General features: G+C 38.1%; 1 long non-coding RNA gene across 1 annotated transcript in view; it reads right to left on the reverse strand.

The window, feature by feature from the left end:
- The window catches only part of LOC129624065 (uncharacterized), a 179,784-nt gene extending 163,923 nt beyond the window's left edge, over nucleotides 1-15,861 (reverse strand). The window contains exon 1 of the long non-coding RNA XR_008700719.1: nucleotides 15,776-15,861. This is a non-coding gene — a long non-coding RNA (uncharacterized LOC129624065). The remainder of the gene's footprint in view (nucleotides 1-15,775) is intronic.
- Nucleotides 15,862-19,239: the final 3,378 nt, after the last annotated feature.

The raw sequence follows: 19,239 nt of genomic DNA on the forward strand, positions 1-19,239 counted from the left end.
GCATTGAATCTGAATCCTAACATGTCTGAATTCTGTTTTGTTTTGGTCTTTTCCACACTTCATAGTGAACTTGACTCCTTTCTCCTCTGCTTGGCATTTTACTTTTAGCTCCTAATATTCTCTGACTAAATTTATAGCAAGTCAAAATTTTTCCCTGACACAATGGTAAATAAGATTTGGGGAGGGGAGGATTTTTTTGAGTAAAAAGAAAATAAGAATCACCCATACTCTCAGCATATAAAATTGGTGTTTTGATCTATTTGCTTCTAGTATTCTAATATTGTCTCCATGTATAAACTTTTTAAAACACACAAGTAATATATGAGGAGATTCTCTGTAAAAAATTTCAAGATCACAAATAAAACAAAAAATCTTATTTTTAGTTCAACAATAAAACCAAAGTATCCTTTGTCTATCACTCCAATACTCAACCCCAGCTTTCAAGACACTATGAGTTTGGTGTATATCTTCAAGTCCATTTTTATATTTTTATGTAAATACATTGAAATGTAATAGTATTATTTTGTTTATGATTTTGAATATAAATATATTGGGTTGACCAAAAAGTTCATTTGGGTTTTTCTGTACAATCTTACAGAAGAACCCAAACAAACATTTTGGTCAGCCCAATAGAATAATGAATGTATTAATTTATAGTTTGTTTTTTCATTGAACAATTCTCCTTAAAGTTCTTGCATCTTTTGTTATGTTTATTTTAGACACATCATAGGTTTTGTTGCCACTTTGAATGGAATTCCTTTTTAATTACATTCTCCAATGAGCTATTGGCAGAACACAGAGAGGCAATTGATTTTGATATGTTGGTCTTGTATCCAGCGTCCTTGCTATCCTCTTATCACTTCTAAGAAGGCAGGCCTTTTTCTACTGCCTTATTATTATATTTCTAGAGATACTGGGTGCCACATTTTAATCCTAAAAAATGGACAGTTTGAGAAAGGTTCTGAAAATAACAAAATTCTACTACAATAATACTGTGATGTCCCATGCAGTTCTTGATAATGAGGATTGGCCTGTCATGCTTTGCTGATTTTAGCTCTGTCAGACATTACACACACAAGTATGCCTATGAGATAATTGCACTAAATTTCTTTCTGTGGTTTCTTTTATGTCATAGCACAAACTTATAGTCACCTTTCTAAAAGTCAAAGTCACATTTAATTCTCCTCTGGTAGACAATGGTGATTAAGATGATGATAAGTTTCTCAGGAGTAACCATAGGAAGTAAGAGGGAAGAGAAGTACTCTAAACAAAAATTGGAAATTAATGCAATGTCATCAATTTCCCATAGTAAGCAATTAACAAAGAAAAAAATGAACAAACTAATAATTGTTATTGAAGAGAAAGTGATGCAGTTAAAGCTTTAAAGTAAAATGACTTTTTATATATGCAGATTTTCATGCTAGTCCTAATTGTTACTTTTGTTACTTCAAGAAAACCAAAGGACTTTGATCACATCTATCTGTGCAAAGTGAACCCATAGTACAATTTATCTGCCCATTTCAATAGAATTAATAATTAATCAGCTTCAACTATGCAATAGATTCATCAGTGATGACCGTTATCAATCAGAAATGCACAATGTTAATAAATTGACTATCCTTTTATTTTATATTCCTAGTTTATGTAGGAAGATAAAATTCTCCAAGCTAGGCTCCAAGTTAGGATTCTTCAAGGTAGGTTCAAAATTCTCCAAGTTAGGCTTCAACAGTATGTGAAATAAGAATTTCCAGATGTTCAAGCTAGATTTAGAAAAGGCATAGGAACCAGGGATCAAATTGCCAACATCCATTGGATCATAGAAAAAACAAGAGATTCCAGAAAAACATCTACTTCTGCTTCATTGACTAAACCCTTTGACTGTGTGGATCACAACAAACTGTGGAAAATTCTTAAAGAGATGGGAATACCAGACCACCCTCCTCAGAAACCCATATGCAGGTCAAGAAGCAACAGTTAGAACCAGATATGGAACAACAGACTGATTCCAAATTGGAAAAGGAGTACATCAAAGCTGTATGTTGTCACCTGGCTTATTTAGCTTATAACCTAAATATATCATGTGAAATGCAAGGGTGGATTAAGCACAAGCTGGAATCAAGACTGCCAGAGGAAATATCAATAACCTCAGATATGCAGATGATACCACACATATGGCAGAAAGTGAAGAGGAAATAAAGACCCTCCTGATGAAGGTAAAATAGGAGAGTGAAAAAGCTGGCTTAAAACTCAACATTCAAAAAAATAAGATCATGGCATCTCATCCCTTCTCTTCATAGCAAATAGATGCGGAAACAATGGAAACTGTGACAGACTTTATTTTCTTGGGCTCCAAAATCACTGCAGATGGTGACTGCAGCTATGAAATTAAAAGATGCTTGTTATTTGGAAGAAAAGCTGTGACAAACCTAGACAGTGTATTAAAAAGCAGAGACATTACTTTGCTAACAAAAGTCCATACAGTCAAAGCTATGGTTTTTCCAGCAGTCATGTATGGGTGTGAGAGTTGAACCATAAAGAAGGCTGAGTGCTGAAGAATTGATGCTTTTGAATTGTACTGCTGGAGAAGATTCTTGAGAGTCTCTTGGACTGCAAAGAGATCAAAACTATCAATTCTAAAGAAAATCAATCCTGAATATTCATTGTAAGGATGGATACTGAAAATGAAGTTGAAGCTCCAATACTTTGGCCACCTGATGTGAAGAGCCAACTCATTACAAAAGACCCTGATTCTGGGAAAGATTGAATGCAGAAGGAAAAGTGGATGACAGAGGACGAGATGGCTGGATGGCATTGCTGATTTAATGGACATGAGTTTGAGAAAGCTCCAGGAGATGGTGATGGACAGGGAAGACTGGTGTGCTGCAGTCCATGGCCGCAAAGAGTCAGACACTACTGAGCAACTGAACTACAACAAAACTTCTATAGAAAGCTGGCTTTCCTTCCCTCCTTCCTTCCTTCCCTCCTTCCTTCCTTCCCTCCCTCCTTCCTTCCTTTCTTTGCAGAGCATTTCACTGAAGTGAAAGGAAAACTGCCAACAAAAAATTCATTTTCAAAAGGATGAAATCTTCTTAAAGGATTTTAAAGTGATGACTATGGATCTCTCCACACCCATCTCCTTCAGCTCCCAGTCAGATTTAGGATTTTCAAAACCCTGTTGAATTGAACAAAAAACCATTTGCTAAATGCCTTGAAGGGAAATTATTTATTTCAAGGCATAGTGAATCTGAGTTCGCTCCAACCTCTTGAAGGCACTGAGCATATGATGGAGAAGGCAATGGCAGCCCACTCCAGTACTCTTGCCTGGAAAATCCCATGGATGGAAGAACCTGGTAGGCTGCACTCCATGGGGCTGCAAAGAGTCAAACACGACTGAGCAACTTCACTTTTACTTTTCACTTTCATGCATTGGAGAAGGAAATGGCAACCTACTCCAGTGTTCTTGCCTGGAGCATCCCAGGGATGGCAGAGCCTGGTGGGCTGCTGTCTATGGGGTCACACAGAGTCGGACACGACTGAAGTGACTTAGCAGCAGCAGGGCTCCCCAGCCTTATGCCATAGCACCTTTTTGTGTGAAAATTAGGTTTTTTTTTTTTTTTAAAAAAGCACTTCCAAAACTTTAAGATAACTTTTTCATTCATAATGAACATTATAGAAAAAATAGGTGGGAAGAAATACAGTCTTGACATAGAGCTCAACCTCAAAGCAGGTAGTTTTCCAATCATTATCATACCTGGTTAAAAAATGCCAAATTAGCCATGTCTTAACTGGTTTCCTTGCTCCCACTCCTATTTAAATAGAAGAAATTCATGTGGTCTCTGAGGATGGTGATTCAACAGCTTGAAGAGATCTAAATAGTTTTAAGTCCAAATATTAACTCCTGAAGATGCAAGTTTTTATTTTATTCTTACTTTAAAAAGTCAGTTGTGAAAATAGATGATTAAGGCAGAAATTTAGTAAGTGAGTGCCCCTGTGTGGTGAGTAATTATGCTCTTCTGGATTATAGCCTAGCCCATAGGATCACCATAATTCACTCTATGTAATGCAACATGAATCCTTTTATTCTAAGGCATAGATAAACCACAAGTAAAGGAAATCTGACATGCTTTGAATTATACACATTGGTCACTCTATAGGCTCTGTATCCCATAATACTGTTCTCTACATTCAGACAAATAACAACTTATTATTAATGAAAAGAACAATTTTTTTCTGGATCATGGTTTAAAGTGATATGAGTAAAAATATCCCAAAAGGATGTTTTAGTAGAGTCTCTATATCACTTTTATGTAGATAAGTGATAATAGCATTTTAAGTTTTTCCCATGACAAACCTAGACAACATATTAAAAAGCAGTGACATCACTTTGCTGACAAAGGTCTGTATTGTCAAAGCTATGGTTTTTTCAGTAGTCATGTAAGGATGTGAGAGCTGGACCATAAAGAAGGCTGAGCACCAAAAAATTGGTGCTTTTGAACTGTGCTGCTGGAGAAGACTCTTGAGAGTCCCTTGGACAGTAAGGAGATCTCACCAATCAATCCTAAAGGAAATCAACCCTGAATATTCTTTAGAAGGACTGATGGTGAAGCTGAAGCTCCAATATTTTGGTCACCTGATGTGAAGAGCCGACTCACTGGAAAAAACCCTGAAGCTGGGAAAGATGGAGGGCAGGAGGAGAAGGGGACAACAGAGGATGAGATGGATGGTATTGTCAACTCAATGGACATGAGTTTGGGCAAACTCTGGGATATAGTGAAAGACAAGGAAGCCTGGTGTGCTGCAATTCATGGGGTCACAAAGAGTCAGACATGACTGAGTGAATGAACAACAGTAAAGCTTTCCCATAAGCTTAGTCATTATACAGAAAGATATTTTCTTTCATTATAGTCTCACTTTTAATAGGAATAACAATAATCTACTTTGTCATATATGTGTCTTTTCTAAAACATTTGCTGACATGGAAGCAAAATAGAATTATTCTCAGGAAGGATATTGAAACACACTGTGATTAGGACTGGAGAATAAGTTATATTCCTTAACAGGAAATCTTGGAAGAATGCAGTGGTTTAATTGTAAAGTGTTCTTAATGTGGAAAAAAAGAGAATAATGCTTATGAGTACATAGTTACAGTAATTCAGAAAGATTTAATCAAACCAAACATGTAATTTTCTTTTCTTAGAAATGGAGATTTTAAAGTGCTTTAATTATTAGCCATACATTTATACTACTTTTTTTCCATGCTCAGCCTTTTACTGAAAATGTATTACTGAGAGAAGATAAGAGAACATGAGGATAGGAGCTGAGTGCTTTGGCAAGCAGAAACTCTTCTAGAAAGAACACGGCCGTTGGGCTCTGTTCCACCCTGTATGCATGGAAAGAGTTGGAACATACTTAGGGGAACCCTGCCATGCTCCTTAGGAGGTGACTAGGATGACGACAGCTCAATGGCATGGGGTACACCTCCTAACAATTGCTTCTGACGGTGCAAGATACATTGGCTGCCAGCTGCCAGGAATCTTAAGCTCACAATTTTACTCACAGGCTTTTCTTTGTAATGACCTTCTGCTCTCTGATATTCTGCTGCTGATTGCCCTGAGCATAAGCAGGAAAGTATGCAAAGGTAGAGGAGGATTTTACATATCCATGGAATAGGCTTTTCTCAGAGCTACCTATTCTAAATGGATCAGATAAAATCACCCTCCCCTTACTTCCTTGTGAGAAACAACTCTTTGCAAATCCAAATTAGGAGAAAAAAAAAAAAATCTTTTTAAATGGAGAGGAAGTCTGTATAGTTTGAATAGCACCTGCCATGGTCTCTGGGCCTCTTGTGCAACAGAGATGTTGGGAGGTAACAGAAAAGGTTTCTTGAGAATGGACCAGCTACTCAGTTCTAAAGCACTGGGACTGAAGAGATGCTACAAAACTTGAATCAGTCCATTTACAAAGGACCAAAAGAATCTTTGGGAGGGTTATTACAACACTGAAAAAAGGGAAGTTTCTGAGACCGACTGTGGTAGTTCAGGGACGTCTCAGATATGGATTCTCACAATCCCATTTGCCTATGTCTGTATCAGTTTGCAGACATGCCATATTTTCAGGATGGCACATAATTATGCACTAAATCTCCACATGCTAGGGTGAATACAATTACTAAGAGAAAAAAAAAAAACTTATAGAGGCAAAAGTTTGTCAAAAGACAGTTTTTTAAATCATTTTTGTCATAAAATTCTACCAGAATTCTCTTCCTTACAGAAATTCAGCCTATTATAGACAAAAATAAAATCCCTTCTCTGATCTTATCAAGGCAAAGACAGCAAGGAAGTTTTCCCAGGCTGCTCTGAGGACAGCATTCATCTAGCACATTGAAATTAAGTTAGTAGTTCCTTAGTCATTTTGGAAGTTGTTCTTTTTTGTTTTGCTTCACCTGGTTGTCAGGGAGGAAAGAAATGCTATAAGAACTTTAGAGAAATAGGGAGAAACATGTTATCATTGTGTCAAAATTACTTAGCTAAAAAGGATTCACTACTTTTAATGTATGTACATCACATCCTCTCTGATGGATCAAATGCTCGGACTGGGGAATGAAAACTATTGGTAATGTGCATTGGAGCTCTTCCTTGCCAACCGCATTAATTGTAATTAAGTGACAGATTGACAGCTACATATTGACGGACAGTATGGTGAAGATTATTTAGTGTTACTAAGTATAGTGTGGATGCATATTCACAGAATAATTAGCATATATAAAGCTGATAACATCTAGTCTTGAATTTTTTTCTTTTATCAATAAATACAATCAGTATAGGAGCATTTCATGCAAAGATGAGCTCGATAAAGGACAGAAATGGTATGGACCTAACAGAAGCAGAAGATATTAAGAAGAGATGGCAAGAATACACAGAAGAACTGTACAAAAAAGATCTTCACAAACCAGATAATCACAATGGTGTGATCACTGACCTAGAGCCAGACATCCTGGAATGTGAAGTCAAATGGGCCTTAGAAAGCATCACTATGAACAAAGCTAGTGGAGGTGATGGAATTCCAGTTGAGCTATTCCAAAACCTGAAAGATGATGCTGTGAAAGTGTTACACTCAATATGCCAGCAAATTTGGAAAACTCAGCAGTAGCCACACGACTGGAAAAGGCCAGTTTTCATTACAATCCCAAAGAAAGGCAATGCCAAAGAATGCTCAAACTACTGCACAATTGCACTCATCTCACATGCTAGTAAAGTAATACTCAAAATTCTCCAAGCCAGGCTTCAGCAATATGTGAACCGTGAACTTCCTGATGTTCAAGCTGGTTTTAGAAAAGGCAGAGGAGCCAGAGATCAAATTGCCCACATCCGCTGGATCATCAAAAAAGCAAGAGAGTTCCAGAAAAACATCTATTTCTGCTTTATTGACTATGCCAAAGCCCTTGACTGTGTGGATCACAATAAACTGTGGAAAATTCTGAAAGAGATGGGAATACCAGACCACCTGACCTGCCTCTTGAGAAATCTGTATGCAGGTCAGGAAGCAACAGTTAGAACCGGACATGGAACAACAGACTGGTTCCAAATAGGAAAAGGAGTTTGTCAAGGCTGTATATTGTCACCCTGTTTATTTAACTTATATGCAGAGTACATCATGAGAAACTCTGGACTGGAAGAAACACAAACTGGAATCAAGATTGCAGGGAGAAATCTCAATAACCTCAGATATGCAGATGACACCACCCTTATGGCAGAAATTGAAGAGGAACTCAAAAGCCTCTTGATGAAAGTGAAAGTGGAGAGGAAAAAAGTTGACTTAAAGCTCAACATTCAGAAAACGAAGATCATGGCATCCGGTCCCACCACTTCATGGGAAATAAATGGGGAAACAGTGGAAACAGTGTCAGACTTTATTTTTATGGGCTCCAAAATCACTGCAGATGGTGACTGCAGCCATGAAATTAAAAGACGTTTACTCCTTGGAAGGAAAGTTATGACCAACCTAGATAGCATATTCAAAAGCAGAGACAGTACTTTGCCAACAAAGGTTCATCTAGTCAAGGCTATGGTTTTTCCTGTGGTCATGTATGGATGTGAGAGTTGGACTGTGAAGAAGGCTGAGCGCCAAAGAATTGATGCTTTTGAACTGTGGTGTTGGAGAAGACTCTTCACAGTCCCTTGGACTGCAAGGAGATCCAACCAGTCCATTCTGAAGGAGATCAACCCTGGGATTTCTTTGGAAGGAATGATGCTAAAGCTGAAACTCCAGTACTTTGGCCACCTCATGTGAAGAGTTGACTCATTGGAAAAGACTCTGATGCTGGGAGGGATTGGGGGCAGGAGAAAAAGGGGACGACAGAGGATGAGATGGCTGGATGGCATCACTGACTCGATGGACGTGAGTCTGAGTGAACTCCGGGAGTTGGTGATGGACAGGGAGGCCTGGCGTGCTGCGATTCATGGGGTCGTAAAGAGTCGGACACAACTGAGTGACTGATCTGATCTGATCTGATAGTAAAATAGCCTTTCACAAATTCAGAATAATTCCATAAGCAACAACCTCTAGTCATAACATTTGTATCCCTGGTTGTTTTAAAGTAGTAATGTAAGTAAGTTATTTATTTTAAGAACTAATAATGAAATTTTAAAATGGAAAGCATTTTTAATCACACAAATATCAAACTTCTATGCACTAGGGTGGGCTCAGAAAGGACACACCTGCTCATTTTGCTAGTTCCAAAACTAGCAAACTAGTAGATTGGTGGAACAGATGGTAGTTGGGATTTCATGGGCTCTGGGGTCAAGCTGAAATGGTTTTAAAGTGCTCTACCTCTTGTTAGCAAAAACTTTGGACAATCTATTCAATCAACTGTTCTTGTTTCTCCTTAAAAAAATTGAGAATTACAATAAATACCTCAAAGGGTTTCAAGATGAGAAAATAATGTGAATGAAGAATTTAGTATAGTTAATCTAGCACATGGCAGACACTCTATAACTTACAGTTACTATCATTACTGAAATAGAATTAATAGATAAAACTCATTGTGATTATAAGAACATTATGAATGGAGTTGTTGAGTAGTTAGAATAGGAAAAAGGAGTCCAGAATGGCAGTGGCTAAAAGACAAGGAAGGGAAAGGCCCTCGAAAATAGAGCAAAGGAAGGTCCGAGACCAGAGTGAGGACTTCAGGTAGAACAAACAGCACTCCCGGCTAGTCCAGTTTACCTAGGGCAGGCTCAGGGGGAGGAGAAAACATATTTAAAAAGGAGCCAAAGTGCCGGGGCTCTCTGTCTCTGTGACTCTCTCTCTCTTCTCTTCATGTCTTTTGGGTCAGCATGTTCTCATGCCTTGAGGATGTATTTTCCTTTATTTTCTAAATAAAATTGAGCTGTAAATGGAGCTGTAACATGGTCTGTCTGAGAGCTATGATACACTGAGGGCTTTAACGTCCATTGCTTCAAATTTTTGTTGTGATGAGACAAAACTGAGGAAATTACACACTACCCTGACAGAGTCTATCAACCTTTTCCAAAATTATAATAGTGTCAGTAAACAGTCAATGAAGAATGCATCTTTAAATCCTCATTCCACAACTGTTTCAATTTTATCCAATTCTCACTACATTTTTGCTGATCTTCAGTTTTGCCTTCCTTTACCAAGGAGATGCTGACGTGGTCAAGAGAAAGGAATAAGACAAATACCCCACCCAAAATCATCACATTAAACCTTTCTATAAAATGGAAATTGACCACTAACTGCTAATTTCACCCTGTTTTAGAATAAGGTTTTTTGTTTGGTTGGCTTTGTTTTGTTTTTAGTTCAGGCATTTGAACAGTTTGTTTGGCATCTGAATGACTCTACTTCTATAGTAAATACAATAGAATAAGTGTTTTGGACTTAAAATGGCTCCTGATTTCTGGACATTGGTATGGTCGGAATCAGTGCTAACGAGTCTTTACTACACAGTACAGTGAAGCATCTTCCTGTCACTGTAGAAATTTTATTAACAAGGGTTTAAGTAAGTCAAGGCATATTATAGAGCTGGTAAAGAATCCGCCTGCAATGCAGCAGACCCCAATTCAATTCCTGGGTTGGGAAGATTCCCTAGAAAAGGGATTGGGTACCTACTCTAGTATTCTTGGGTTTCCCTGGTGGCCCAGATGGTGAAGAATCTGCCTGAAGTTCAGAATACCTGAGTTCTATCCTTGGGTTGGAAAGATCTCCTGGAAGAGGGCATGGCAACCCCTCCAATATTCTTGCCTAGAGAATCCCCATGGACAGAGGAGCCCAGCAGGCTACAGTCCATGAGGTTGCAAAGAGTCAGATGTGACTGCATGACTAATCACAGCACAGCACTTTTAACTAGAAAACACTCCAAAATCCATAGTTTCATAATCTACCTGACCTTCTGAGGCTGTGTGTTCCAGATACCACCATGATGGGAAACTGGAACATGTAATGATACAAACTAATGAACTATGAGATTCAGTGTTCCTGACCAGCAAGCAGGCAATGAATATGTCATTTGCTTGATCATACAAGTCATTGGGAAATGGTGAGGATGATGTTTTTCAGTACCCTTAATGTTCCACTGCATACCCTATATATATTGTCAATGCTCTAATCTCCTGAGATGAGCACAGATGTATACTTAGTTTTCATTGACAGACTGCAAAACTTCTGTGAGTGAGTGAGTGAAAGTCGCTCAGTCACATCCATGTATGTCATTTATATTATTGAGGGACTGATTTGTTTCATTTTTCCACTTATTTTCATGAATCTTGGATTTATATAATCCTGAAACTTTGGCATGGATTTGAAATTAAAGTTTTTGCTTTAAACACATGCCCTGATTTACAGATAGAGAGAGGTCCAGGCCTATTGTACTTCCTATAAAGTGGTCTACAGATTCAGTCATGTCCGACTCTGTGCGACCCCATAGATGGCAGCCCACCGGCTCCCCCATCCCTGGGATTCTCCAGGCAAGAATACTAGAGTGGGTTGCCATTTCCTTCTCCAATGCATGAAAGTGAAAAGTGAAAGTGAAGTCCTTCAGTTGTGTCCGACTCTTAGTGACCTCATGGACTACAGCCTACCAGGCTCCTCCATCCATGGGATTTTCCAGGCAAGAGTACTGGAGTGGGTTGCCATTGCCTTCTCCACAGATTAATTAGCTACTGCTAAATACACAATTCATTTAGTATATAGGTGTTCCTCTCTACCACCTCTATCTTACTTTTTGTGGACTTTCAAATCTTGACAGTACTGAAAAGTGATGGCTTTGTTCATTTCAAAATGCAAAAAGGAAGAAAAATCTATCGAACAATTTCACTTGAGTACTTTTCTTAGTATTTTGAATTCCATCTGTGTTGTAGTTTCTCACATGAAAGCAGATAGAGATGTATGCACTCTCAGACAAGTTTGACAAACAAATTAGAAGTTCACCCAGGGCTTTCCCCATAGCTTTTAAACAACAGTATCAGCCAGGCTCATATTTAAAATATGGCCTTCCTGATATCTAAAACAATATATGTTATGATCTACGAACGTCTTTGTGCAAGTACCATAATTTTTAGTCTAGAAGAATTCAAACAGATGATTCAAAGCATGTGTGTTTGTTTCTCATAAAATTGTGTTGTATTTTTCATCTCCTGAAGTAGTGTCTCCTAGAAAAGCATGAAAATCATTGCAATGAAATCTCAGGACAAGCAACATGTTCATCTCACACAGCGATTAACATATTTTTAAGTATTTTGGAATGTGTAGTTATGTGTAATTATCCAGTGTTATCAGCAAAGTTAAAGTTCAGAAACCCACAGCCATTTGCGGTGTGGTGAGCCTGAGGCAATTCTAAAGGTCAACTGTAAATATTCTCAGCCTACTATCAACTAGCAGGAAGTGATCTGAGCTTTGGAAGGGGACCTCAGAGGAAAAATTCCATGTTCCTTTGGCTTCATTCTCTGAAGCTCTAGGTAAGGCACAGGATGAATAATCTATCAAAATTGACATAAATGCATTGGTTTTTTAAAATCAGTGTATTGTGACTTGAACTGTTATACATTCTTCCATTCAATATTCAGAACAATGAATGCATTTAGACATTTTTATTTTATTATTGTGAAAGAAAATTATAATAATTTATAGAAAGCAAGTATTCTCGTAATTAACAAAGTTTAAAATATTATCTCTACGGATTAAAAATATGATATATTTTGATAAATAACCAGAAAAATATTGAATCCTAAGTTCCATAACAATTCATACAAGAGAGTTAAACTTTTCATTGTTTTGTATCTACTTTCAGAGATGCTTCCCTGAAATGGTATTAATAACTTTCCTGTCACTACAGCTTGGATAGCTGTGAGGTTGAGATACTGACACTATGGCTTCATTACCCAGATAACTCTGAACTGAATTTGATAATCAAGAATCTGGCTTGCCTTGGAACAATTTCCTCAGTTCATTCATATATGAAGTAAAAATAATAAGGTAATATCATTTTCATGACAAGAATTCAAGGAAACAATAATTCAAAAGATGTGACAATGAAGAAACATAAGGAAAGTATATGCTAATCATTACTAAAATTGAGGCTGAATTTGACACTTTTCTGACCATTTTAAAAAACAAGAAAATATCTCTGTAAGGAGGCAAACATCTTTAACCTCATCAATTTTCACTTTTATTAAGATATGATCAACTTCATCAGAGTTTCATTTCCTTTAATTTTCCTATTCTCCTCTTGCTCAGCACTTCTCTGAATTATTGCTTCATTTCAAACTAACACTGCTGTTTAGTTCAGTTCAGTCACTCAGTCATGTCTCACTCTTTGTGAACCCATGTACTGCGGCATGCCAGGTTTCCCTGACCATCACCAATTCCTGGAGCTTGCTCAAACTCATGTCCATCAAGTCAGTGATGCCATCCAACCATTTCATCCTCTGTCATCCCCTTCTCCTTCTGCCTTCAATTCTTCCCAGTATCAAGGTCCCAACACCACTGTAAGCTACTAGAAACAATTAATACTCCTCTATTTTCCCACACTTCAAACCTTAATTCTTAAATTTTGAGTCAGCCTGTAATGTAGTAATAAGAGATGACCATCTGGTGGGATTAAGGAGCCTTGGGACTGTCATTCCTGACTTAAAGGCATAGTGTCTTAATTTTTAAAATAGCTGTCTTAGCACTAAATAGAGTTGACTGCATATAAGAATTATCTAGAGTTTAATAAAAATAAAGATTTTTAGTCCTGCCCAAGACCCAGTGAACAAATATCTACAGAAATACGGCCTGAGCACCTATATCTCTTATAGCTCTAGGGATGATTTTGATATGTAGCTTGAGGGTAATTATGTGAAATAGATGTTGAATGAAAGAAATAGCTCTGTTTATATCCTTTTTACCTACTGTCCACACTGGGACAGAATTCTTGTGATGCACAACACCAGGGGACCACCAGGCACATATACCACAATGTGAATGGGACTCCTTGGATTTATGTGACACAATGGCTCTGGAGTATCCACAAAGACCATGGGTTTACAATGCTATTAAATGAAACTTCGCTGATGCCTCCAAGTCTTTGCAACTTTAAAAACTTACCACTAGAGAATGTAGCTTGGTGCAGCCTCTATGGAGATTCCTCAAGAAATCAGAAAAAGAGCTACCATACAATCTAGGAATTACATTCTGGATACTTATCTGAAGGAAATGAAAACACTAACTAGCAAAGCTATATGCACTACCACATTCATTGCACTGTTATTTACAATAACCAAGACATGGAAGCAACCTAAGATTCCACTGATGAATGAATGAGTAAAGAAAATGTGGTAAATATATATATATAATGGAATATGATTCAGCCATAAAAAAAGAAGGAAATCTTGCCATTTGTGACAATATGGATGGATATTCAGGGTATTATGCTAAGCAAATACCATATGGTCTTACTTATATGTGGAAACTGTAAAAGAGATAACAAATGGGAATTTGCTGTATGTCTCAGGGAACTCAAACAGGGGCACTGTATCAACCTAGAAAAGTGGGATGGGGAGGGAGACGGGAGGCAGCCTCAAAAAGGAAGGGATATATGTATACTTATGGCTGATTCATTATGAGGTTGGACAGAAAACAACAAAATTCTGTAAAGCAATTATCTTTCAATTAAAAAAATAAATAAATTTAAAAACTCAAGCTCATAGATACAGAGAACAGATTGGTGGTTGCCAGAGGTGAGTCAAAATGGGTGAGGGGTCAAAGGCACAAATTTTCAGTTATACAACTGAGTCCTAGAGATGTAACATGCAACATGATGACCAATAATATATATTGTTTTTTTGAAAGTTACTAAATAGTAGACCTTAAAAGTTCTATAATAAAAAAGTTTGTAACTATGAATGTTAACTAAACATTTGTGGTGATCACTGGCAACACATATATACAAATACTGAATCATTATACTGTACACTTGAAACTAACATAGTGTTATATTCAATTTCACTTCCATTTTAAAATAATAACATATATTTAAAAAGGAAAACTTAGTACTGTGCGGTTTACTTATGGATCAAAAGAAAAGTTTTCCAAGAAAATAAAACAAACTGATCTTTCACCTCTTATTCTTTCCTCAATAACCTGAGACTACAGCAGGGTTATCACCACCTTATTTGGAACTCCTGTGAGAAAACTGCATCAGAGTCCCCTTCTAACTCTGTTCCTTTATGACATATCTCTTTCAAACAATAAAACCAGCATTCTACCCAAAGCATTGAAGTCCTGGAAAATGGATTACAGCTGTCATTTTGCTCGAGTAGACCAAAAGTCAGCTTCCAAATGTAGTAGTGTTTGCAAAAACAGTAAATCGTGGCACTAGCATTCATAAAATGTGCGGCATTGATGCTTGGAAGAATTCTCTTCTATAATAGAATTTGTGTTCTATTGCAAATACATCAAGTTTTGGGTGGGCATTCCAAAGAGGAGGGTCTCTATAACTGCAGCACAGATTGCTTGGACTCATATATTGTGGCTGGAACCATCCTCTCATTTTTCCTTCAAATTCTCTACAGTGCTACTTTTCTAACTTTACTGTTTTTACTAATTGCCTGGAAATCATGTTGACATGTAAATTCTGACTCAGTAGGTCTGAGGTTGCAATTGCAACCTGAGTTGCAATTCTAACAAAAACCCAGATGATTCTGATGCTGTCTGCCCTCAGACCACCTTTTGAGTAGAAAGTAACTGAAGTATTGAGTTAGCACACAAAGAACTTTACTAAATTCTCTCTGGAGTTCATAACCAAATCATGATACCTAAGTACAGAATGTCTTTGTCCCACAGAGTCTTTTGAAAGTAATTTGAGAAGTTTTTGAACAAAAAGAAAAATTCTCACAAACTGTCTTTCAGGGCCAAAGACTAATTTTTGTCATTAACTTAGCATAATTAAGTAAATTCTAAGGGCAGAAATTAGGCAATAGGCTCAAATTCTAGTTGCAGTATGTCCATTTTCCAATTATTCCCTCTGCCACTACAGATTATTAAAAAATTTTACTGAAACAGTAATTTGGAATGTGCATGAAAGAATTTCAAGACATGGTCCAAGGAAACCAGAACTCTTTCTACAGGAAAATATCCAGTACTTACTTCTAAGAAACCACCCTGGCACACAGCAGGCTCTTCACGGGCATCAGCGCCACTCAGGGAGCAAGTGGAATAAAATGCAACAGAAACCATGGCACACAGTAAACATGCACAGCAGAATCCGTGGATGACTCACCTTTGCTTTGACTGCCACCTTCAATCTGCCCTCACCTTTGTTCCTGCCTTGGCATTCTTGTTCCTGACTCTGAATTCACCCTTGTTTGCCTGACAACTTCAGACAATATTTATTAAAGTTTTATTGGTGATTATGCAGACTTACATTTGGGATGAGAAAGGTGAAACATATGTGTGGAAATTTTCTTCTACAGGTATTATTTTCTCCTTTTGCTGAAAGATTCAGACTGAGGGCACAGAACTGATCCAAATTTAGATGGTGGGTGTCTTTTAGATCAAAATGCATCATGAATCAAAAAGTAATTTTGTACTGGCAATGAAAACCAGCCAGATGGATGCCCTAATGTATTAATGTTACTTCTCTGCATAAGATGAAGTGGTTAAGCCAATAGTACAGATCCTGCTTCCTCTGCCATGGCATTAAGATAAAATAAGCCCCACACGGTCTGACAAAACAGCCTCAAGGGAAAGAGATTAGAAAGAAGCTGACCCACTTCGATGGACAAAAATGAGGCAGGGAGTTATTATACAGCATCCATATCCCTGGTTGGTTTTGCCATGATCCTTACCAGTCTGGTCAGTTAACCCCCAGGTAATTCATTGGTCCAGAAGAAACCAGGACAATTTTCCTAGCATCGTCTCAATTCTAACTCTGAAATTTGCATTCTGGAAACCCCCTCATCCTGAGGAAAACAGGACAATTGTTCATCCTAGCCATGAATTCTAATTCTACTCTTCAGGCTCTACTTATAATGTGAAACACCTGTGCAGTTAAAGTGGTTCAGAAGGTGCAATTGAAGCCACAGTTCCCAGGGGGTAGATACACCAATGAAAGTGTGAAAAGTGAAAGTGTTAGTCACTCAGTCTTACCTAACTCTTTGTGACCCCATGGAATGTAACCTGCCAGGCTTCTCTGTCCGTGAAATTTTCCAGTCTAGAATACTGAAGTGATTAGCCATTGCCTTCTCGAGGGGATCTTCCTGACTGAGGGATTGAACCTGGGTCTCCTGCATTGCAGGCAGATTCTTTACCATCTGAGCCACTCCACTTATACCATCATGATATTGTTCCTTTAGTGAGTTAACTGGAAGCTGGTCCATGGGCAGCACTCTGTAGCACGTTCCATTCTTGATATGACTTGCTGTGACATTCTGACTTCAACCCACACTGCCTCAAATACTGCCATAACCAGTTTCGACATGTCTGTGAGCCTGACAGCTGGTTTCTATAATGATCACAGTCCCCCTCATCAGCACCAAGCTTATCTCCAGCTTTACCAGAGTCTGGTCTTATCTCTAGGGACCATTAATAGCAGCGTCTATTCTCACCCATGGGTACTTAGTCGCTTAGTCATGTCCAACTCTTTGAAGCTCCATGGACTATAGGTACCCACAAGTCTCCTCTGTTCATGGAATTTTCCAGCCAAGAAAACTGTAGTGGGTTGCCATTTCCTGTTCCAGGGGATCTTTCTGACTCAGAAATCTGGCCTGTATCTCTCACAACTCCTGCATTAGCAGGCAGATTCTTTACCACTAGGACCACCTGGGAAACCCACTATCATGACCCATAAAGGACTGCTAAGTTCTAACAAAATGTTAAAAATGAAACTTGAAGGACTCATTGAATTATAAAATATGTTGCAAAGGATTACATTAAAAGGGAGGAGGAACACAATGTAAGAATTGTAGGTTTTACTCAGATTCCTGTCCTTTTCTCACCAGATTCACAAGGATGGCATTCTTCTTTCACACATTCAACTAGCGTTTTTTGAGTCTCATGCTGGTCAATGAATTGTATCCTCTGTTTATGGTGGTGTGGTGGGAGGTACAGTTAGCAAAATATACCAGGGAAGCTTTTACTATTAAACCAATGAGATGCCTTAAAGGGAAAGAGGGATAACATTCTCATATCTACAAAACTCCTAAGAGATAATCTAGAATACCTCTTCACTGAAAATTCTAAGTACCAAACAAAAAGACTTAAGCTATATCCTCTGTTTCAATTGTCCCCAACAGTTTTGGCACCAAAGATCAGTTTCATATAAAACAATTTTTTCAAGGACTGGGAAGAGGATGGTTTGGGGATGACTTAAGTGTGTTATGCTTATTGTGCGCTTTATTTCTATTATTATTACATCAGCATCACCTCAGATTGTCAGGCATTAGATCCCGGAGGCTGAGGACCCCTGTTCTATGTCATCCCTAAACATACCCTAGCTTTTGAGAATCCTCTCTCCATATTTTGGACACTTGGGTCATGCCACAAGGGCCCCCAGGCTCTTCCTAGTGCAGGAAATAACTGCTCTTAACATAAACCTGAGCAACCAGTTTGACCTAAGAAATATTAGTCCTCATTTCCATGAGTGTCTCTACCATAAACTGATTTAAAAATTATAGAAGACATAGTTCTAATCAAGCCATTTTCCCCTTTGGAAAAATGTCTAGTTGTGAAATATTCCTGACTTGCCCCTTTCTGGATGACCATGTATTGACATTAACTTGTCAAACCCCAGTGGTTAGTTCATTCAATTTTTTTGAAAGTTGGTATTCTCCTGAACTCCCTATGCACCTACAGCTTTGCACTCCTTCCTGAAGTCTTTTTCCTCAGGAGCCTAACCGTCATGCTAGGCTAAGTGATAACAAATGGTGGTGTAGTGCTGTGAACTAGCTTGGACCAGTGGTCATATTTTATCCAATCCATCCCTCCCTCCCAGGTCTTCCAAGCACACACACACTTGCTCCATAACTCACTCAGCTAAATCCTGATAGAGAAGTTCCTTTTCACTCCCTGCCACCATGTCCCTTTCACAAAGAGAGTGATGTATTTTTTTTTGTTTGTTTGTTTGTTTGTTTTTATTTTATTTTTTTTTAAATTTTATTTTATTTTTAAACTTAACATAACTGTATTAGATTTGCCAAATATCTATCTCACTTTCTGCAGAATAATTTTGAGCCTCATGCTACTGGGCCAGCACCTGGCTATTTTCTGTTTCAGCTGTCTCCACCCATTTGACACTCTGGCTCGCTGGATTGGTCCCAGACAGCACAAGACAACAAATGAGCCCTGCCCAGGTGGCTCTGACTTTACATCAGGCACGAGAAGCCCAGGGCTTCTAACTATGCTGATCATACCAAAGTACCCTGGCTTCTTAAGCGAGAGGTCCTGAATAATACAATTCATTTTTCATTTAAAAATGACTGCAGAATACTTTAATTAGATACCAGTCTGCTGCAGTAACAGAAAATCTAATTCCTAAGCATAATAAACACTTCTAAACATTGAAGAAATTCTCATCATCATTTTCAGCATTTGGCATCTGAAAGAGGTCCCATAAGGCTGTCTTGCTGAGGGCCTCCATATTTGGTGAAGCAAAGCTACAATGAGTGCCTCTTGGCACTTAAAGGTGCTCTCACTGCTCACAATGGATCTGCCTTACACAGTTTTATTCTGTAGTGAGGCCCCTGG

Source organism: Bubalus kerabau, chromosome 12 (assembly GCF_029407905.1).
Source record: "Bubalus kerabau isolate K-KA32 ecotype Philippines breed swamp buffalo chromosome 12, PCC_UOA_SB_1v2, whole genome shotgun sequence".
NCBI lineage: Eukaryota > Metazoa > Chordata > Mammalia > Artiodactyla > Bovidae > Bubalus > Bubalus kerabau.